The sequence below is a fragment of the Ctenopharyngodon idella genome, chromosome 1 (assembly GCF_019924925.1).
Source record: "Ctenopharyngodon idella isolate HZGC_01 chromosome 1, HZGC01, whole genome shotgun sequence".
NCBI classification, from domain to species: Eukaryota; Metazoa; Chordata; class Actinopteri; order Cypriniformes; family Xenocyprididae; genus Ctenopharyngodon; species Ctenopharyngodon idella.
The window spans coordinates 14,902,504-14,926,516 of record NC_067220.1 but is presented as its reverse complement, the minus strand read 5'-3'; the positions used below and the strand labels follow the sequence as shown (position 1 = coordinate 14,926,516).

Below are 24,013 nucleotides of genomic sequence, written 5' to 3'. Positions count from 1 at the left end.
AGCACACTCAAGGTCCAATTGTTGAAATGCTGAACCTTAGTGTGCGTGGGGGCCGATTTATAACCTTCTTTTCTCTTTCAACTAGTTCATTTGGCTTGAGAGTGCCAATGTTTTAGTGTAGGAGTTTGTTTGGGCAGTTAAGCTAATGCAGGGGGCTTTAAAATTTGCTTTTTCAACATTGCGTCCCTTGAGAGAGACAATAGCTGGCATATAGCTGGCATAACTCATAAATGAGGGAGCATATTGGAATTCTTATGGCAGAACAAAAGTTCCATCAAGCTCCATCTGAGGAGCATCCAATGTTTGCTCTTGCTGAAGTCCTTCCCAATTACTTCCATCATATTTAGCTATAAATTAGGAACACTTTTTGCTTTCTCTCTCTTTCATCTTGGGTGGTATTGACTCGCAACTCTCCGATCTGTTCACTGTGGCATGATATTAGGTGATTAAGAATCAGCGTCTCAGAGATTCCGCCGAATGAAACGAATTTTATCGCCCCTCACCTGAGGTGAATATTGAAAAGTCTGTGCAGCATTTATATTCAAAACAATTTTACAATCTGGAGGATCTATAATAAACAAGGAAACAAATACACAACTAAACAAAGCAGACAGAAATAATAGAAGCACCTCAGGAAAGCGGGGACCCCTGGTGACACAAACTAATCTACTAACCAGAAGTGCTCTGAGCTCCAGTGATTATACCACACACATACACACACTCAGGCTGTGTTGTGGCACTGTTTAAATGGAAGCTCACAAATCCTTCTGCGATTGATATAACAAATTCTTTTTATGAGTCCGGTCAGTGCTCAGTCTGACCTTGTGGGTCATAACAAATGTTATACATCATAAATTAAAAGCCTGCTAAATTATATTTAGATTTTTAAGGTGCTTTTTCCGTGGCACTAAACCAACTCCAGCAAGCCTTCCACACTAACTCAAAATGACAAACGTACTACTCTGACTGCAAATACTCCATATAACAAAATGTCAGTGCCCTGTTCCTGACCGTAAATGTTGAATATGGTTCAGTGTCATGAAAACATATCCAGGTCACCCCAGTATTATTTATCTATTTTCTTTCATAGCAATTAAGCACATTTTCCCCAAAGCCTTTTTTATTGATTGATTTTTTTTGGGTAACACTTTACTTAAAGCCTTCTTTATGAATAACTTTATAATGCATTATACATAATGTACATTTAATGCATTATATCTTTTCATAAATAATTGTAACCAAAGTTAAAATGCATTGTATTTGCAGATTATTGTTACATCTGAAATTGATTTTTTTGTCATGTGTTTTAATGCATTATACTTTCTAAAGGTGTGTTCAATGAATAGATAAGTGGTTATAATTATTCATGACAACATACAATGCATTATAAGGTGCATTACAAGGGATAATTAATGCATTAAAATACTTTTATAATGTATTATATATAAAAGCTTTTTTTAATTCACTTAATTCACAGCAGTTATTCTCATTAGACCTTTTATTGTTTGATGTATTACAGTACAAATCTTTGCAAAAATCAGACATTTTATTCAATTTTTTAGTCTTTTTTTTAACATTGCATTACAGTAATTAGTACTTGGGGGGATTATGGTGGTGGTGGTGTGGTGTGTGTGTGTGTGTGTGAGTGTGTGTGTGTGTGTGTGGGGGGGGGGGGGGGGGGGGGGGGGGTTAAGTGTTAAGGGTTAAGTGTTGCCTAATTTCACAATGAAAAAGTATTCCCTCACAATTGCACATGCAATTGCGAGTTTATTTCTCACAATTCTGACTTTTTAACTCGCAATTTTGACTTTATATCATGCGATTCTGACTTTATAACTTTTATAACTCGCAATTGTGAGTTTATATCTCGTAATTCTGAGAAAAAAAGTCAGACTTGTGAGATATAAACTCGCAATTGCGAAAAAAAAGTCAGAATTGTGAGAGTTGTTTACCTTTTTTATTTTTTATTTCATGGCGGAAACAACCTTCTATAGTAACTGATTGCTTGTCATGTTTTAATTTATTATACTTTCTAAAGGTGTGTTCAGTGAATAGATATGTATTATAACTGTGGTTACAATTATTCATGACAACATACAATGCATTATAAGGTGCATTACAGGGCATAATTAATGCATTATTCTCATTAGACATTTTATTGTTTAATGTATTACGGTAAAAATCTTTGCAAAAATCAGACATTTTCATTTCAATAAAAAGTATTTATAAATATTGATATCCATAATCAGTTTTTTTTTACTCTTTACATTGCATTACAGGGTGTGGGGGGGTTATTTAGTTGATAGGTCAAAATAAGACATCTTATATCTGACTTCAGATCAGATGGGTGCAGAAAAACTCAAAAGTATAAAAACAAGGCAAATCACAATTCGTTGGAAATATTGTGCTACTGTGATCTAGGTGAGCGAGAATGAGGAGGGTGAAGCTATCACATAGAAGCCCAATCTCTGAGGAGCTATAGGAAGTGAGAAGAGAAAAAGAAATGTGAATGTGAAGGAGAGAGAGAGGAGGTGGAATCATTCGACTTTGTTCTTATATTAATTAAATCCACCCAAAGTACCTCTGACGATGGGAGAGTGTCAAGACACAAGCCCCCTAGAGGCTTCTCTCCCTCTTTGACAGGAGGTGCATATTCCACCCCTGAACATTCAAAAGTCTTTCTGCACCTTGGCCCTCATTATGGTCTTTCTTTTTTCAGCACTCTTTTAACTTTCATCCCTTCCTTCCTCTTATCTGCTAAGGTTGAATAGCTTCAGAACTTTGAAAAGAGAGCGGGACTTCCACTCGTGGGCAATCCCTCTTGTTTCGCCCCCTTTTTAATGTGTGTCTCTTGTCATCCCCGTCTGTTTTTTTCTCCTTCTTGCTCGTCACAATTGAAATGGATTACATCTTCAAACAGGGCTCAATCAAGCATCAAATCAAGCCAGTCTGTACCCGTATGATCAACTCTCTTCCTGCGTTTTACCCCAATGGCCACAATGCTCCCTGAATGTGAAATCGACTTCCAGGCTCTCTTCTCCTCTCCTGTACATGTGCAGTAGCCTATTTAAGAGGTTAAAACCATTTATCAGACATACTTTATTTTTCAAACACTAAGGCCAGTTAAATAATTGGCCCATATTTATCCATATTTAAACAGTCGGACAGACTGTGATGAAATTTGTGGTAATTAATCCAGAGTTCATTAATTGCATTTGCCGGAGCCATGACTCAATATGGTTTTATACTCAAACTGGAGTGCTTTTAGAGAGAGAGTGAGAGAAATGGTGCTGGTAGAAGTTGTACTAATAACTTGGTGCCTTTGCATGCTAAAAATCGCTAATTGTGTTTTCTCCCTCTCAGCCCAAACAAGAGCAAGAGAATGCATCATGAACAACATTAGACTGCATTTTAAGTACAGTTTTGGCCGAACTATAAGGAAACAGTGCATGTATCATTCGAGAGAGTGCAATCCCAGAATATGAGGTTAGAAACATGTGCAATAAATTATTACTGATAAAAATCAATCAGCTAAATGACTATTTTACCCAAAACTTGCAACGCAAGCTCATTGTAAAAACATGCAAATGTCTAAAAACTTACCTATGTACATACAATTCACTGCAGTTTCCAGCTGAAATGAACACTAGTGGCATTAAATACAAACAACTTTTATTCCTTTTCACACAAACTATGATTACAGAGGCATATAATCAATTAATAAAGACTTATTTCTGCGCAGTTCCTTGTACAATACTATGTTACGACCTCAAAATGCTTTTACCATAGTGCATGATTTGTAGACTGATACATTTTGATGTTTTCATCACATAGCATCTTCATATGTATGGCTTTTCTGACATTAAATTGCTCGGTAGCCCATCTGGTACATCATTGCACTTGCGATGTGGAGCGCTTGGGTACGAGTCCTGTAAACTGTATCATAATAAAACAGCTCAAAGACTTGAATGGTGTAGTTTCTACAGCAAATATGTTCTTATCCTACGTTTGCTTTTGTTAACACTATCAGTTTGATGGTACTTTATTTTCAAACGCGACAGAGCGTTAATCTTTTGCTGCAACAGGCATTTCATTTCCAAACTGCCTTGATACGTACAACAACCAACTTTAAGTGCCACTCACTGGACATTTTACATTAAATGTTCCGTGAAGCATGAAAGAAGCATTGTGGAAATGATGCAACAGGTAGCCTACATTTTTTCCAATGAGCCTGGGTTAAAAATTTGTGCATTTTATGCTTATTAACTCTTTCCCTGCCACTGACTTGATTTTCCGTCATTTATGAGACAACATTTTCCCCACATTGTAACAGAATTGTCTTGCTTTCCATGGTTTCACTGTTATGGGGTAGGGGGCACTATAACACAACTTCTTCTTCTTCTTCTTCTACACAGGTGTTCGACGCATGCGCAGTTTTAAACAATCTCTTGCCACGACTTACAACCCATGTAAACATCTTTGTATTCTTTCATGCTAGAGTTATACAAAAGTACAAACTTTCTAACCTCTTCACACAATCTCTCGTCTATGTAGTCCTCCATTGTCACTGTAGCTTGCATGCGTTCCGGTCTGTTCTGTTTATGCAGTTTTTCTTTGACTACATTGTGCATGGACGGCCCCAGGGCATGGTTGCCACCTTGTGGATAAACTAGTTACTGCACAAAAAAAAAAAAAAAAAATCACTGCACATGCGTACAAGTACATGTGGTTACAAAAATCCGGCAGTGCGCATACAGTACACGAGTACTCTTCTGATCACGAAATTCGCATCACGCGCACTGTACGCTGACCCAATCAATTGTTTGTTGAGTCCTGCCTGTGTGCTTCATGCTAAAAGCAGTATTTGTAGAGTGTAGATCATTGTACATAATTCAAAATCAGTGATTTATGAGGTTCCATTGAGTTTTCGGATGCTACTGTACCTAGAAAAATGACACAGCAAGGCAGCTCTAGGCTTTGGAATTGGGATAAGTAATTTAACGTGTAAAGAATAGAACTGATTCCACCTTATCCACCTCATTACCTATAGCGGCTAATGAAAAGGAAGTCTTGCACATTTACAGGAAAGAGAATAGAATAGAATAGAATAGAGGTAGAGTTGGTCTCCATCTGGTCTTGTCTTTCACCAGGAAAGAAAGGGATGGCTCCTCAGAGATTTCTGAAGGACCAGAGGGAGAGAGTAACAAATACAGCTGACAGACCCCAAATCTTCTTTACGTTACACTTTTAAACCCTCCCCCTTCAGTTAATGGAAAAAGAGAGTAAACAAGTTAGAGAAATGGTGAGTGAGACAGAAAAAGCGAGAGACCTTTCTGAATAGGCATGTAGTCGTACCGATGGCTGATGACACTTTAATGAGAGAAATCTGCTTTTAGAAAAGCTTGAACTCTTCCTGTTTATTTAGCTGAACCCAGAACAACCTTCCTTATCCCTCTGAGCGTTCCTGCAAAATGAGGTGGGGAAAGTAACAGATGGTTCCTCCATATTTTTTTCGCAAATACAGCTACAGACCAAGAGACATTTCTGAAAACCCATTTGAGTGTAGTATACAACACCAGAGAGATTAAAACCCGAATCAGCCTGCTTCACTGTGCTCGAAATGGAGCACACAGTCCTGCAGATGTCATGTTGTTTTCAGATCAGCTACGGAAGAATAAAATGATCCCAGACAGAGAGGATAGACTGTTCCTCAAGCTCCGAAACCTGACACATCTCTCCCGGCCTCACACCCTACAATGTGAGCGAGCAACACAAGAAGACTAAAATGCTTTATTGTTAAAGAGCTTTATTGATTATAAAATCTTTTATAATCAATAAAGCTCTGTTCCAAAACCTAGTGAGCTGCATCATAATTGAAACTGTGCTTAATGCACCTCACAAATAACATTTCTTACATGAAATGGACAGAAGACCCAACTTTCAATTGATTCAGACAGAGGTTGATGTTAGCATGTTGATAAGCTAACAATACGACCTTAGGTTTTATCTGTCTATCTGTCTATCTGTCTATCTATCTATCTGTCTATCGTTTGTTCATTCATTCGTAATATATAAGAAGCATAAAACTGCGTAGCATGCACACATATTGGGCAAAACCCAAACAACTTTTCCTTAGAATGAACTCTTTTAAGAAATACTTTACTGAATTGAAAATCACAATGTACTGGAAGTAGCGAAAGATCATTTCTTGCGCATTTTGACGTACATCCGAGGGAAATCAAAATATTAAAAAAGAAAAATATGTTGGACAGGGACTTCTATCCACTGGTTGATGATTGGATGGAGGCAGATATGAATATGAGCTTGCAGTTGATTGTAAGAAAGGAACGGGGTTTTAGTGAACTAAATGATTGGAGAAGTCTGACATATGTCTCCAGAGAGAAGTCTGTCAATTCAATTTAAAGAAATGCAACATGCATGGATGAATTGTTCACTGTTATTCACTATTGTATCCTAAACTTGGCATGAAAGAGAAATTGCGATTGTGACATATATTCGAGCGAAACGGCTTCTCAAATGAGGAAAAATGGAGGACTGGACTTGATTTTGTCCCTCAGGAATTGATTGGACTGTTGAATCGTCATAGTGATCTCATGTGAGTGATAGGTTGTCCCGCCCTTGTGCCAGTAAACACATCATCAGAGAAGACAAGAGATGTCACAGCAAGAGGAAGGGGAAGTTATTTTGATTAAAGATTAAGAGGGCACATTAATTTTTACAAAATAATAATCTGCACAGATGATAATTTATAATAAATACTGCATTATTCTATAAAAAAAAAAAAAAAAAGAATTGTCAATTTTGATTTCATGGTGACTAATGAAATGTATTTATACTCTTCTTTTTTTTTTTTTTGACCTGTCCATCATCTTGGATGATTGTTTTTTATTGAAATTGTTGCAGTGCATTTTGTTATTATCTTTACAAACGAACTCATTCAGTACACTAATATAGATTCAATACATTGGGATCACAATACTATAATTGGATCACAGTTGAAACCGCTTCAACGGTGTTTGAGAGTGAACCTGCAAGATCAGTTTTAATCTCTTTCACCAGTTTACTTCACATTTTGTTCAGTATGGCATTGAGTATTGAAACATCCTTCATCAGCAGCATGCCTAAGATGCCTATTATGTTGTCTAGGTAGGCAGCTCACTACTGTATCAGTGGTGCAGTCAATGACTTGAGCATTTTCAGTGTAGACAGCTTTGGTGATTTTAACGTGAACATTCTCTTTCATAGTTCTACACTGGCTGAATGATGTGTTTTATGTTTCCATGCGCTCAGATTCAACTCTGTGTTTGAAACCAGCAGAAGTTTGTCATTGCAAGCAGTGTGAGATTGAACTGTAGGGGGCAGTGTTGCTTCACAGAAGATGTCCTAATAGGCGCTGTTACAGAGAGAGAGAGGGAAGGAGGAGTTGCAGGGGGAGGGGTGGAGATGATGGGGTGATGTTACAGGAGGAGAGAGGGGCTTCATCTTGTCATGACTGTCATGTCTGAGTGGCCCGACTGCACCATCTGACATCACATTCCCTCCTTAACTAGCCATCTCTCTCTTTTTCTCTCTCTATATACCTACACTTTCTTTCTTTCTTTCTTTCTTTTCGTTCTCATTTTTAACTTGCACCTCTCTATCTCTCTTTGTTACCTCTTTGACTTTTTGCTTTTGTTTCACTTCTTACTGTCTGGGGAAAGACAGACGTAGAGAGAGAGAGAGAAAGAGAGGACAAATTCACTAAACAATTGCATTACAGCGCAAAAACCTGCATCTTATCCAATAACCTTATCCAGTCTGACCAGGCGCTAAATGCGCACTGTGAGTATTTGAAATAGGTCATTTTTCAGCGCAAATGTGCCCCATTCATATGCAAATTAAGCTCATTATTGATTATATGATTTGCATAATTATACATAAAATAATAAATTACATTATAAAAATAATAAAACTTGCTCACATCACCAAACCTCCTTATTTTTCAGCTCCTCCCCCAGTTACCTATCACATAAATATCGCTTTTTACCATCCAATTAATTCCTGATGTATAAAATTAAGGTAAGTCGTGCACTACTTTCTTTTCTCATATCCTGTCACAGTTGGAAAACATCAAGTTAGTAAAATGGGATGTGAACACCGTCTCATGTTGACTTTAACTTCAGAGAGAGAGACTGGAGGATGGATTTCAGTTTCAAATTCAGAGATTGTATGTATGTGTGTGTGTGTGTGGGAGGAATAGTTCGGAGAGACTAATGGGAAATCCAGGTGTGGAGGCCACCCATGAAATTTCAGTGAGTGTTTCTGCACTCCACACACAGGTGTTGACATTCAGACATTTCAAATGTAACCAACAACAACACTTATTTAGCTTGTGTTTGCAAGTCTGTTTGACTGAGTGGACATTTACACAACAGATACAGGTGCCGAAATGGAGCTATTTACATTTACTGTTTCACTTGCTTTCACGGCGGACTACAAGTGTCTGTGTTTATTTAAGTGCAAGTGAACAGCTCTTAAACAAAATACAGGTGTGAATAAATATGCATTTCGCAGGTGTTTTCATCCAGACAATGAGAGTTGTTATTCACTGCTATCTGAACAATATTGCCACCTCAAAACATTCAGCCTCAGTTCCACTTCAGAGTTTTACAGTTTGGCTTGTTTCAACACTGAATTAACCCTAAACAATCTACAGCAGTTGGTTTGGCAGACATTCCATATGTGAGCATTAGAAACAGAGCACAACTGCCTTAGAATGTCAAGTACGCTTACAGCACTTTTTCTTATAAAATCCTCCGGTGGTAGTGTCCATATCCTGAATTACGATATTAGAAGCGGATGACATTTTCAGTGACATTTAGCATTAATCGTTATCGCTACTGAAAGAATATCGTTTTAGCGATTTCTTTCGTGAGGGACGGGGGGCTGAGTTCAGTCAGATCATGTTTAAACAGGTAGAACTTCTGCGGTTTGACGCTTACGTCCCACACAGGAACGAATAGCCTTGGGCTACTGCCTTGAGCACTGACAGAGGCCTCTACTCATGTGTAGATCACATCGCTGACTGTCATGGACAGCTATGAGACAGTCTCAGTGAGGGAGTCTGTGTCAGAGAGGCTTGATTGATTGACAGGTGCTGTATAGGTGGGAAGGCACACAGAGAGTTTACGTGTATAATGATTCCATCTGCTCAGATCGACAAGATAAATGAGCCAATATCTCTCAGCTGGACTCACACCAGTGCATTTGGATTTATTCTGTATGTGTGAGCTGCAAGCGAGCAACACATTGACAAAAGCAGAACGCTTCCATTAAGAGGCGTTCACACTGACGATTTGCCACCGGAAGTCATTAATTTTCAAGGACAGTTGGTGGGATTTGTTGATGATGCAACAAAGTTGAGCGGAGAACTTTGGGTTTGTTCACCCAAAAATGGAAATTGTCCTCCTGTCGTTCCAAACCCGTATCTTCGGAACACAGATTAAGATATTTTTTATGAAATCCAAGAGCTGTCTGACTCCTCCATAGACGGCAATTTAATTACCATTGTCAAGGCCCAGAAAGGTAGAAAAGACATTGTTAAAAAAGTCCACGTGATGACAGTGGTTCAACCTTCATTTTATGAAGCGACGAGAATGCTTTTTGTGCGCAAAAACAAAACAAAAACGACTTTATTCAACAATCTCTTCTCTTCCCTCTTCTCCTACACAGTTGACGTAGTAAGCACAATGCAGTGCTTCCATGTTAATGTCCAAACGCCGGCTCGGTATTGGCAAAAATGAAAATTCTGTTATCGTTTAAACACTCTCCTGTTGTTCCAAACCCATAAGACTTTTGTTCATCTTTGGAAAACAAATGAAGATATCTGAATGAAACCTAAGAGATTTCTGTCCCTCAAATGACAGTCCACACAACTACCACTTTGACGCTTCAAAAAGTTCTGACAATTGCGTAACGCTTCCATTAAGGGGCGTTCACACTGACGATTTGCCATGGAAAGTTGTTAATTTTCAAGGACAGCTGGCGGGATTTGTTGGCAATGCAACAAAGTTGAGGGATAGTTCACCCAAAAATGAAAATTCTGTCACTTACTCTCCCTCATGTCGTTCCAAACCCATAAGACGTTCGTTCATCTTCAAAACACAAATGAAGATATTTTAATGAAATCTGAGAGATTTCTGTTCCTCAATTCCACGCAACTACCAGTTTGACGCTTCAAAAAGTTCTTGAAGAGCTAATCCACATGAATTGAGTGGTTTAATCCAAATTTTCTGAAGAGACACAATCGATGATTATATGATGAATGGATTTTATTTAGGCTTTTATTCACATATGAGTAATTTATAAAAAAATTTTTAAATAAAGAATTAATGAATTAATAACATTTTTCCTTTTTGGGCGAACTAACTCTAACGCAAATGAGCAGTGTCACAATGACTAGCCATGATAGTGCAGACAGGCTCACTTGCAATGTCAGTTTGATTTTATGAAACTGATGATTTACTGTTTATATTGAACATAAATCTATTCATATTATTAATTGATATTTACATTTTTGTCATATTTCCAACTTTACTTTTTTAAATAAAAGCCAGGAAGTATGGTACTATATAACTTTTGGTATCAGTCGATTTTCAAATTATTAGTATAAGTTGATATTCATATATAATTATGCAGCTCATTACCTCTTTTTTTACTTTTAGATTACCTTTGCCATCATCTAAATGTGCAGTCACATTAGCAAAATTTTGACGAAATTTCACAGGCAAAAAAAAGGTCCATTGATGTCAATACTATAGCAATGTATGAAGCACAGCTCACAGAGATATCACTTTCAAACCAAGCAGCTTTCTGGTAAACACAGAAAATTTGTGTGACCAACTGAACCCGATGTGAAATCTGCATGGGGAAATCTTTCATCCTCATGTGAAATTTCTCATGGATTCCTATTTAAAATGACTATTCCGCCTACAAAAATTCACTGAACAACATTTGCTGCACCTTCAGTATAGAATTCAGAAACCCTTGTTATTAGCGACACCAGTGGCCATTAAGTGAACTGCAGCCAGCAACTTATTGCTTGTGCATGCGTAATGTACAGTACAAGAGCCTGAACATGATTCAAATCCCTGAAATACTCACGGCGAAGTTCTTTTTTGTTCTTAGCTTAGGAGTAAAAAGAAGTTGGAAATACCTTTGCTGTAATATACTGTTAACGAATTGCACATTGTAGAGAATTTTAATACCAGCTGTATATCAGTTATTTGCCATAACATGAAAATAATTACCAGCTTATCAGTGTTGGTGACAATTTAAATATCTCTGTAGGCCTAATAAAAACAATAAGTCATGAGAGTGATTTTACTATAGTAGAAGATGTAAGAAACAGGCCTCACTGTGGTAAAATCATTGTAACCCATGGTCTCCTGTGGCTTATTGCTTCATAAGGCTGTGGTTTCATGCTATAGATATTGTGAGTGTTAACTTCTTTTATTATTACGCCTTGAGAAGTACACGTCAATTAGTGTATTTGTTTGCAGGCACGCGTTTATGCACTTGTTTTGTTTAGAAAGGGCTTTGATATTGCATTATGAGAGCTATTATGAAGCAATTATCAGATTTTCAAAGAGAGACAGACAGTAATGACTTGATGACTTTGTCTTCCTCTTCACTCTTTCTCCCTCACTCAAATTTAAATTCTCGTCATTTGTTTTCTTCCCTCTCAGATAAATTGCTTGTCATCACACATCTGAGTTTGTCAGATACTATGAAACCCTCTTTTCATATATTCCTCCATTTAAATGCATCAGTATGAATACAGAGAGCAGCAAATCTATGATCATTAAAAAATAAAAGACAATTTCTCTTTTGTCCTTTTAAAAAAGTTTCATCCTATTTTAATATTTTTTTGGACATAGTACCATGGTAACACCAAGTGTACAACCATAGCATTATTCAAGTACCACGCAATCACATAAATACTATGGTAAATGAATATGGTAATCATACAGATGATAATGAAAATTGTTGAAAAATATATACATATGTATAAGTAGTCCTGGTCTCTCTTATATCAAAGTACCATCTAATACCATTACCATTGGTTCTCTTTCATTTTTTGTTCTTTAGTATTTCTATTACATGTACAGTTATAAAGAAAGACCTTAGAGTGCATTATCATATTTTATTGGTTGATAGACTCATTCGGGGTCAGAAAAGTAATCATGAGGGTGAATTCAGATGTTTTAAAACTCCTTTGAGCATGTGTGTGTGTATGTTTCAGAGAAGGTATTCTGCTATGTACAGTATTCGAGTGATCTAGATATGGATTTTGGGGCCAGTTTGAAACTATTACTCCCAGCAGCAGTAGAGAGTGGTTTGATTTACAGAAATAACTTGGGATTTTTCCAGAAAACCCATTATCTCTTTCACACACGCGTACACACACACACACACACACACACACACACACACACACACACACACACACACAGAGAGAGGTTTCCATGTTTTACGAGGACTTCCCATAGACGTAATGATTTTTATACTGTACAAACTGTATATTCTATCCCCCTAAAAATGTCCCCATAAGGTCAAAATTGTATTACTATCCTTGTTGGGGACATTCGGTCCCCATACCATAGGGAATACCAGGTACACACACATGTGCGTGCACAAGCAGAGCAAGAAATTTAATCTCACATTTATACACATTCTCTTTCTTTCTTGCACACACATACACATGTATTGTGTTGGACCCTCACTTGTAACCTCCTGAAGTGTGTATATACAGCAATAACAGCTGCTTTAAATGGAATTCACAAGTCCAGCTGATTCATGAAGTGAATAGTGGTACATGCAGAGAGCTGTTAAAAGGAGAGATGGATTAAAGACAAGCATGTGGAGAGTGGATTGAAAGACTGTTCTCATCAGTGTTAACTTTCTCTAATGCACTGCCGTAAAAAGCCTTTTCACTCAAGCATCACATGTGAAATCACTCTTTGTGACTTCACAAATCTAAGAGTAAAGAATTCCAATTTTTTTTAAAAACATAAATAAATAAAGAATGATCATAGAGCAAGGACAACAGAAAGAATCTGAAGTCATTAGCGATAAGTTAAAAGAATTTGTTTCTGCGTTTTAGTAATCAAAAGCGTTCTGATGGGTTTATTTTATGCTTTGCTTTCTTCTGCAGAATATGGTGGAAAATTTTAATGGTATTAATGGTAGGCAAAGGAAGTGTTTTAAGATATATGGATAATTTTTATTATTAATTTATTATTTTTATTCGTATTTTATTACTTGTATGTTTTAACTTTAAATGTTGATATGTCTGTGCAAGGGTTGATAAGATTTTTTAAATGTTTTGGAAAAAAGTCTCTCAAAGCTGTAATTATTTTATTAAAAATACAGTAAAAATTGTAATATTATGAAATATTATTACAATTTAAAATAACTTTTTTGTATAAAAATATATATTAAAATGTAATTTATTCCTGTGATAACAAAGTTGATTTTTCAGCTGCCTTTACTACAGTCATCAGTGTTACATGATCCTTTAGAAATCATTCTAAAATGCTGATTTGCTGCTTAAGAAACATTTACTACACATTATTATCAATGTTGAAAACTGTTGTGCTGTTCCTAATATATATATATATATATATATATATATATTTGGAAACCATGATGCATTTTTTTAATTTCTTTGATGAATAGAAAAAACAGCATTTATTTAAAATAGAAAACTTTTGTATCATTATAAATGTCTTTACTGCAACTTTTGGTCAATTTAATGTGTTATCAAAGGTAAATTTATTTTAAAATGAATGCTTAGATATTTTTGCTAGAAAACAAACAAAAATACTGATAAAGTTTTAAGAAAATGATTTTTATTTTTATTTTTTTTGCAGTGAATATGACACCATTAAGATTTAATTGGGATTCCAGTGTTTTGAAGTTTTCATTTAACTGCATAGAATGCTCTCCTTTCTCTTGTTTTGCTCTTTCTTCTTCTTTGTCTATGAATGAGGTTACAAAGCTTGGTTAATGAGTGTGTACAGTTTGCATGTGCATGTGTGACTTACTGAGAGGCCAATTAAACACACACACACACACACACACACACACACACACACACACACACACACACACACACACACACACACACACTCTCTCACTCAAACATAGGCTTCTTACGATTCCACACACACGTTGTGAGGCTGAAAATAAGCCTCTCGGTAAAGGCGGAAAGCAAGATGATGTATACACTCTTAATCTGCAGGAGGTTAGATACAGCAGACCTGTTGCTGGCTAATGGAAACACAGTCACACGGTACAGAGTTACACAGTGATGTGCTTTGTTAAAAGAGAGACACACCCGTTCTCCTCAGAGAGAGAGCGAGAGGAAGATACACACTCATACTCACAAACACACATGCAGACTCCTCGGGGGGGAACCTGGCAGGAGGCCACTCAGTGAACAAAACGTACTAGGTGACATAAGACGAGCCTGAGGTAAGCTTTTTATACACTAGAACATGGCAGGCAAATGGAGCAGTTCACCAAAACAAGACCATTGGGAGTGAGTGTGAAAAAGACAGGTCTCTGTTGTCTCCTTTGAGCTCATCGTGTTCTCACTGAAATTCGAAAGTGACGTGAATGAATGGTGAATGTCCCTTTGTTGCTGGGATTGGCTGATAACCCTGTCTGTGAGATCAGTCATGCTCGCAACCGAACAGATCAGAAAGACTGACTAATTATGTAGTAAACAACTCAGAGATTCTGACATTACCATGTTTAGGCACATCATGACACCTGCTGTGTTTACTGAGGATTTGTTGACTAATGGTCTGAAAAGAAGGTGATAAGAAGAACTGACTTGAGACTCCAGACTGGAGACTTGTGAAAAGCACAACACAGTCTTTAGGTCTAATATTAAAAAATATGTATTCTCAGAGTCCTGCTATTGTTAAAGGGGTAATTAAAACTTGTCTGACTATGCAGTAGAAAAGGCATTTTTAAATCAATGGTTCATGACTAGAGAAATCAGAGAAAAAGGGCTGAGGCATTTCCTTTTTCATTCACATACCACCATTGTAATTTGTAACAATACAATACAATACAAGCTAGTTGAAAGTCAGTGAACTTGTCCTCTCAGTTAAAAGGAAAATTTCAAGAGAGATGAAATTTAGTCCACCCCATGGCTAATCACTAATCCCTCTATTTGTGCATTCCAGACAGAATATCAGTGTATGTATCAGTATTGGTATTTGTTTCTGCTACATCAGTGACTGTCTTTATGAGTGAGTCATTAGCTACATTTACATGCATCCAAATAATCCATTTATAATTGGACTGAAAAAATATGGAAGGCCATTACTGCCACGTGAGGAAAAAAATGCGTTGGTTAATCAGAATTAAAAGATAAAAAGTCATAATTTCAACTTTCAGTTTATGTCATAAACATGAATTTTTATCTCAGTTTTGACTTTTCATCATAATTAAAATTTTATGTCATTATTATGACTGTTTATGTCATAATTTTAACTTTTTGTCAATTTTGATTTGCCATTATCATGACTTCTGTTATCATTTTGACTTTTTATCTCAGAATTATGACTTAGTATCTCATAATTTGGCGTGTATAATTTGAACCTGTAAAGACTGACTGTTTACTACATATTTGCTAAAGCTTTTTTGACAGATATGTCAGCTTTCATTTTAGATATGTCATCAAGACAAAAATGGCAGTTATGTTTGCAGTAGCTCAGGTGAATTTTTGTTCTAAATATATGTAATGCACATGTAAATTACAACCCCAAATCAAGAAAAGTTTGGACATTTTACAAAGCGCAAGAATCTGTGTTCTGTTAATTCTCTTGAACCTTTATTTAACTGACAAAAGTACAAAGATTTCCCATATTCCCAATTTTGATTTTAATGGCTGCAACACACTCCAAAAAAAGTTGGGACAGAGGCAAAATAAAAATCTAAAAAAGATCGCAAAATATCCAAGTTAAACAGTTTTGAAACAGCCCACAATTAGCAGGTGAACTGGTAATAGATGTGGGTATTGTGTTTGGGTATAAAAGCAGCATCTCAGTCTTTGCAAGCAAAGATGGTTCGTGGCTCACCACTTTCATATCATGAGAGAAATGTCAAACAATTCAATGCAAGATTTTAAAGTATTTAGGTCTTTCAGCATCTAGCATACATAATATTGTGAAAAGATTCAGGGAATCCAGAGAAATCTTAGTCCGTGTAGGGCAAAGCAGGAAACCTCCGTTGAATGTGCTTGACCTTCGAGCCCTCAGATGGCATTGCAAGAGAAACTTGTGTCACTGTGTCACTTAGCACAGTCTGTCACTGCATCAAGAAATGGCACCTGAATATCTGTTACCCAAGGAGAAAGCTATACATCGATTCTAAACAGAGATGCCGCTGAGTTCTCTGATCTCAGATGGTCCAAAAGACAGTGGAAATGTATGCTCAGATGAGTCCACATTTCAGCTTGTTTTTGGGAAAAAAGGACATTGAGTTCTCAGTCCTAAAGACGAAAGGGACGATCCATAATTTCATCAGTGACAGGTGCAAAAGCAAACATCTGTCATTGTATGGGGGTGCATCAGTGCAAACGACATGGGTGACTTGCATATGTGTGAAGGTACCATTGACGTGGAGACGTATACTGGGATGTACAGAGACATATACTGCCATCAAGAAGACATCTGCAATACTGCAATACAATGCCAGGCCTCATTCTGCATGTGCTACAACAGAGTGGTTCCTAGACACTCTACACCGTAGAGTGGATGTGCTTGACTGGCAGTCCAGATCTGTCTCTTATTGAAAATGTATGGCCCATCATAAAAAGGAGAATCAGACAACGATGACCACAGACTGTTAAGCAGCTGTCTTATATCAGGCAAGAGTATTCCACTTGTAAAACTGCAACAATTAGTACACTGTAAAAAATGAATATGATTTTAACGGTCAAATATTGTAAAAACTCTAACCAGACATTTTATGTAATTTTCACAGTAAAATGTTGTAAATATTAAAATTTTTAGAAGTAAAAAAGAACAAATCAATGTAAAATTTTCAGTCAAAAACTGTAAACTGATATTCCCACAATTCCCTGTGTGACACTCCACATTTGAAAGTATTTTGTTTAAATAATCATGTTTCTTAATAGTTTTTGTTATCAGTTATGTACATTAGGGTTTTATGTTACATCTTCTGTTGTTTAATGAATGTTTATTGCATTGTGTAAGTGTTGTGGGTTACTTTGATGATGTTTTGCGTTTGCGTTAATGACTCTGTGCACCTTCTTTATATTAGTATATACTTCAGCTCGTGGAAAAGCTACTTGTGATGAACTCTGATTCTTCATGTGGCTTTCTCTTTTACCACCTGCATTAGTATGGTGGTTGTCAGTATATGTTAAAGGTACAAAACAGATTTCAGTAGTAGTGTGCATTGTACAATTTACTGGTTTACATTCAAATTTTCTTGTTTGTAAATTAGTTTTATACTGTAAAATTTACAGTTTGTTCTGTAAATGTGTTTACAGTTTTTCTGTATTTTTTACAATATTATTCTGGCAACCACAGCTGCCAAAATTATTTTGTAAAAACTACAGTGTATCCTCAATTCCCAAACATTTAAAAAGTGAAAGGTGATGTGACACAGTGGTAAACATGCCTCTGTCCCAACTTTTTTGGAATATGTTGCTGCCATCAAAATCAAAATTTGTTTATATTTACAAAATAAAATCAAGTTGGTCACTGACAATCTGTTCTTTGTGCTTTTGTCAGTTAAATAAAGATTCAAGAGAATTAACAAATCACAGATTCTTGATTTTATTGTGTTTTACAAAAAAATGTCTTGATTTGAGGCTGTAATAAGTAAATCAAATTGCAAACAGAGATCGAATTGGATTCATTCATATTGATGGAAATTAGTGCATGTAAACATACTGGCTCATTCATTCAACCAATTCAGCCAGGAGCCAATGAAATACCACTACCGTGTGATGCCTGGAGATGCGCAGTGGTTATTTCTGCTTTGACTTCAAGAGAATGATTGGAGGGAAAAGGACAGAGCAATAGATAGAAAAAAGAGGTAGAGCATCTCAATCCATGCTCATATATAAAAATAGTTTTACAATATTTTCATTGTTCACTCTTAGAAGAAAAGGTTCAGTGAGATTCTATATAGGGTTCTTGACTCAATTTTAAAGAACCCTTAATACCAAAAAAGAGAGAAATGTCCCAAATAATTGCATAATGCGTTCATGTTTTACAGTTTATTTTTCTAGTAATAAAGTATGTTTACAGGCTGTTTAAATAATGAATTAAACAATTAAAAATGAATCAAAACAAAGTGAATTAAACTAAATCCATAAAATGATCCCATGATGGGAACCTCTAAAGATAGTATGAAGCGCCTGACAGAACTACAGCACACTCTATACAGTATATAAACTTAGAGTGTTCTGTGGTTATATTTGGTCATTCACAAATCTTGAACATCGTGTCAGAAATTGCATTTCACACACTTCCTTTTACTGTTCTAGTCATTAGAATGCTTGCTTAGATTACTGTACTGTATACAGTAATGGCAAAGTGACTTTGACTTCATCATAATCCATCACCCACAGAGCATCTTCCTCCCCGAACATCTGAAATAACTCTGTTCTTGTGTCTTTATTTGTAGTTACAACTACTTCCCGTGTCATGGGAAATGCACCACTTGCTGTGCAATGTTTGCCTTGATATAGCCAAGCGTGAATTTTAATGAGTCCAGCGCTCTGATCTGGATCAGGTCGCAGCTTTTCTCTTAAACTGAAACTTACGCAACACCAACACTCTCCGAGTATCAGACACTTGTATTCAAAAACATACATAGACTAACAGCTCCTAATGATGTCCAGCAAAGCTCAGCTTACTTACTCTGTTTAAAAGACACATAAAGGCAGTAAACAAGGAGAGTAAGGTCTCTATTTACTTCTTGGATAAACAGATTTGCTGTGAGCTTGTCTTTGACTTTTTTTTTCTTTTCTTTTTTTAATACTGTTTTCAAGGCTTAAAGTATCTTCAACAACCTGGAAATGTAAACGAATCGCTGAATGATGGTGCAGCAAAGTGGATTGACTATTTTAAATTGTTCATCATTAACAGTCCACAGTAACAGAGAGTAATGAGTGGCATTGGACCAAAATCAATTGTGTGATTACAGTCTACGGAGTACTTTACCTATGATTTATCCTTAGCCTTTGAATTTAGGAGAAGGGCTGTGATTGGTTTATAGGATTGTTGTCACATAAACCAGGTTTTTGCAAAAAATTGTCTCCTTTTCAATTCACAAGTGTGATTTTTAATTGAATCTACCACACCCAACAGGAAGTTGGATCTTATTTATGTCAGTATATTTGTGAGAATGAAATGGCCATTGTTTGACTACTGCTTATTTTGTATAATCAAACACTTCAAGAGTTTTTATTATAGAAAGAAAAAAATGGTAATTTGGCCAGCCTTGAACAAAATGACACAATCCCTAGTGATTTTCTGGAAAAAAATTAAAAGGCTTAACCTTTAACCAGAAAGATGGCAGAGCAAGACAAATAAAGTGACACTTTTCGCAGTTTCTTTGAAGCACTTTCTTTTCCCTCATTCCCTCCTACTAAATGAAAGAAATAAAAAGAGAGAAAACAGATAAAAGTGTGACAGGTGTGAAAACAGACTTGGAGTAGGGGAGATGGAGAGTGTGAAAGAGATTAGAGGAGCAGATGACGAATGACAGAAAGAGATTGTAAATGCTGAAGGAGCAGAGAGGTTGTACTCTACGAAATGTCTGACAAGTGGGGTGATGGTCATATAGATGCCCACACTTACATTCATGATCTGATCACGGTCAAGATGTCATTTTTGAAGTGTATTCCCTAGTATGTAACAGCAGAGGCCATATAGAAGAACTCAAGAACACAAGAAATGTGAGATCATCATAACTTGTTCTGTTAATGACCCCCAAAAGTCACAGAAAAATTACCCACTGTGCTTGTAATTTTTGTCTAATGCATTCTGAGTGATAACATCAACTTTTAATCGTCATCATTTTTTACAAAAAGGTAAAAAAACAAAGGTACAAATGTGCCTATTTGGATCCATCAAGAATGAATCAGGCTTTAAAAGTCCTCAAAAGCTTTTTGGACCCGCTTTGCATATTTTACGACGCAATATACTGGCATCATTGAAAGATGACACATCCACGCTTAAGGCAGCTTTTCTGACTGATGTGACATGTCAATTGAATTCACTTAATTCAATTTCAGGGGAAAAATAATGCTGGTGATGCTGAATGATGAGGCTGCATTTGAAGTGAAACTTTACAGCAACTTTATGAAAAAGAAAAAAAAAATTACATTCATTTTCTACAATTCAAAATCAACCCCAGGGTAACAATCAGGTGTATTTTCACCCACCCATACTATTCATTAACCTGACATGCTTTAAATCCATGCTGACATTCTCAGAGTACATTTTAAAACAAAAACACATGATAACAAAAGCAAAAATAAACTAAAAAGGGCCCATGTCATATCCCCATGACTTTTGCTCTTCAAAATCTCTTCAGCTCTTAATTCAAACCACAACCATAAACCACCTCTTCTCACCCCTTTTAACTTTCTGCATTTAATAATGCAGAATAAGTCTGGTCAAAAAGTTTGGGCTTAGTAAGATTTTCTTTTTTAAAAAGAAATTAATACTTTTATTCAGCAAACAAACACAAAGTTGATCAAAATTACACATTATGTTACGAAAGATTTTTATTTTGAAGGGGTGGTTGATTATGATTTAACTTTTTTAACTTTAGTTAGTGTGTAATGTTGCTGTTTGAGCATAAACAACATCTGCAAAGTTGCAACGCTCAAAGTTCAATGCAAAGGGAGATATTTTCTTTTAAAGAATTTGCTGTTTAAGGACTACAACAAACGGCTGGCAGGGACTACAACAAACTTCTTCCCGGGTTAGTGACATCACTAACCCTAAAATTTACATAAACCCTGCCCCTGAGAACATGCAACAAAGGGGGTGAGGCCATGTTGGGCTGCTTTAGAGAAGAAGAAGAATTGTTGTTAGTAGAGTGTTTTTGCCATGCCATCATTTTACGCCGGGCTGCTTTACAAACAAGGGTCAATTTAATGCTGGATTTGCACAAAAGTTTAGCATGACGGCACATGCTAGTCAATGAGTTGAATCAACTCAACAGCAACTACATAAATGTATCCACTAACCAATCAGAAACGTCCAGATGCATTCTAAAAATTGTAACTTGTTCCTGAGTCTCTCCATCAGTGTCCAAATCCGATTTGAACAATGTAAGGCTGAACACAGTTACTGACAATTGTCATTTTGGCTGCGCGAGATTCTCCAGTTTTGTTGGTGTTGAGCAACTAAAGCGCGAGCTGTTAAAGCTCCGCCCTCTTTTGGAAAGCGGATCAGGAGCAGCAGCTCATTTGCATTTGAAGGGACACACAAAAACGGCATGTTTTTGCTCACACCCAAATAGGGGCAAATTTGACAAGCTATAATTAATGATCTGTGGGGTGTTTTGAGCTGAAACTTCACTGACACATTCTGGGGACACTAGAGACTTATATTACATCTTGTAGAAGGGGCATTATATGTAGGTCCCCTTTAAATAAATGCAGTTCTTTTGAATTTTATATTCATCAAAGAATCCTGAAATAAATGTGTCATGGTTTCCACAAAACTATTAAGCAGCACAACTGTTTTCAACATTGATAATAAGAAATAATTCTTTAGCACCAAATCAGCATATTAAAATGATTCTGAAGGATCATGTGACACTGAAGCCTGGAATAATGGCTGTTGAAAAAAAATGCAGCTTTGCCTTCACAGGAATAAATTCACAGAGTATATTTTAAAACCACAACACATTATAACATCAGCAAAAATCAGCCAAAAAAAACCCATGACACATTACTATGTCTTCTGTAAGCACTTAACTCAAACCACAACCACAATTCCTTAACACAGAAACCACTTCCACCTCTTTTTTCTTTTACTTTTCTACAGTTTCACTTCTGCTCCAGCTTCCTTTTGAACCTCAGCATTGCGGTATAGCGAGTATTGTTGGCGCTTGTATGATAAATTGCTTATGATGCTCCTCATTTGCAAGCCGCTTTGGATAAAAGCATCTACTAAATGACTAAATGTAAATGTAATGTAAATTTATTCAACTTCAGAAGCCAACATGGCCTATAAAAATATATGCACATTTGCAGGACCAAACAGAAAAATACATTTTTTAACCTAATATGAGCTAAGAAAGCAATACTGATGATACCATTAATGTAAGATGAACTGACATTTCTGTCTTTCCTCTTTCGAATAGATGGAAGCTGTACTTGTGTGACTAGAAACCATCTGTCCAGGGATTTTACCAAGATGGCCACCGAGTGAAGAGATTTGCTTCAGAAGGAATTTGGTTATAGTCTCTCTTTTTCTGTCAATACACTATCAGCATGAAACATATTACCAGTATGATGGCAATTTTATAAGCTTGTATTGCCTTCATTCGCTTTTAAAATAGATCAAAAACACTTGTAATGATGTACAACAAGGTGCTTTTTATGCGCTGCTGGAGAACATGGGGAAAAAAGGAGCAACGCTCTCTCTCTCTCTTTGTCTCTGCAGTCATTTGTCATTGCCGTCGGTTTGATTGACAGCTGGTACGGATGAGTGAGAGCTCTTCCTGTCCACCCACCAATCAGCCACCTCCTCCAAGCCCTCAACATGATGGCCGAGGGTCGGAGGTCAGTCTCATGCTCTCAGTGAGTGACTCTTGATGAAGACGCTGATGGAGAGATGCAGTTCCTCTCCTCCATCATCTGTCTTTCTCCCTGTTTTTCAGCCTGAGGTCCTTCCACCCGTCTCACAGCAGACCATCCATCTGCCTGTCCGCGGCCACCACTAATCAAAGCTGCCAGAGGGGCGGCCCCATAAAGCTCTTCACGAGGAGAATGCATTTTGTTTGTGTAAGAGACAAATGAGAATTAATGTACTTCAAATCAAAATTAATAAATGTAACATACTGACAAAATTTGTTTTACCCACGTGCATGCATCAAAAATGATGTCGTATCCCAGCGCATCACAACTGGAGATACATGGAGATTTTTGGGGATCATCAGTTATTTCATTAGCGCACTCACAGGCAATTATAACTGAATATATATATATATATATATATATATATATCTATCTATCTATCTATCTATCTATCATCAGCATAAATGAGTACACTTAACAAATTCAGCAATTACTCTTTACTTAGAAGACATGTTAGGGTTCTTTAGAGATATAATGTTCCAGCAAGTCTGCTTAATCAATTACCAAAGAAGCATGTCAAAATTATTATGAAAAAAGTGATCAAATGTTGATCAAATAAGTACACCCTCCTGAATAAAATAAAATACTAAATAAAACTTACTAAAAATTTTCTGGTGTAAGTTTAAGGTTAATTTTGATCAACAGGTAAGTTTGTTGTACCAAAACATTTAAAGAAAAGTAATTTCTTGACAATTAAAAGTGTTTATATAGCCCACTGAATCATTCTCAAACTTAAAGGGTTAGTTCACCCAAAAATGAAAATTCTGGCCATTGAAATCGCCCATCACTAGATATTGTTGAATAAAGTCGTTATTTTTTTTTTTTTTTTGGTGCACAAAAAGTATTCTTGTCACTTCATAACATTAAGGTTGAACCACTGTAGTCACATGAACTGTTTTAAATACGTCTTTAGTAGCTTTCTGGGCATCTGAACGTGTTAATTGTCTTGCTGGCAATGGAGGCCCCACTGAGCCATCGGATTTTATGAAAAATATCTTAAATTGTGGTCCGAAGATGAACAAAGGTCTTACGGGTGTCGAATGACATGAGGGTGAGTAATTAATGACAGAACTT

At 36.5% G+C, this 24,013-nt stretch overlaps 1 long non-coding RNA gene across 2 annotated transcripts in view; it reads left to right on the top strand.

Moving 5' to 3' along the window:
• LOC127509570 (uncharacterized) overlaps positions 1–23,151 on the top strand; it is a 138,285-nt gene extending 115,134 nt beyond the window's left edge. The window contains exons 3-5 of one of the 2 annotated variants that reach the window (XR_007929280.1): positions 22,444–22,536; positions 22,746–22,864; positions 22,963–23,151. This is a non-coding gene — a long non-coding RNA (uncharacterized LOC127509570). Of the gene's footprint in view, positions 1–22,443; positions 22,537–22,745; positions 22,883–22,962 lie in introns of both variants that reach the window. The other variant, XR_007929281.1, reaches the window with a different exon arrangement.
• The last annotated feature ends 862 nt before the right edge of the window (positions 23,152–24,013 follow it).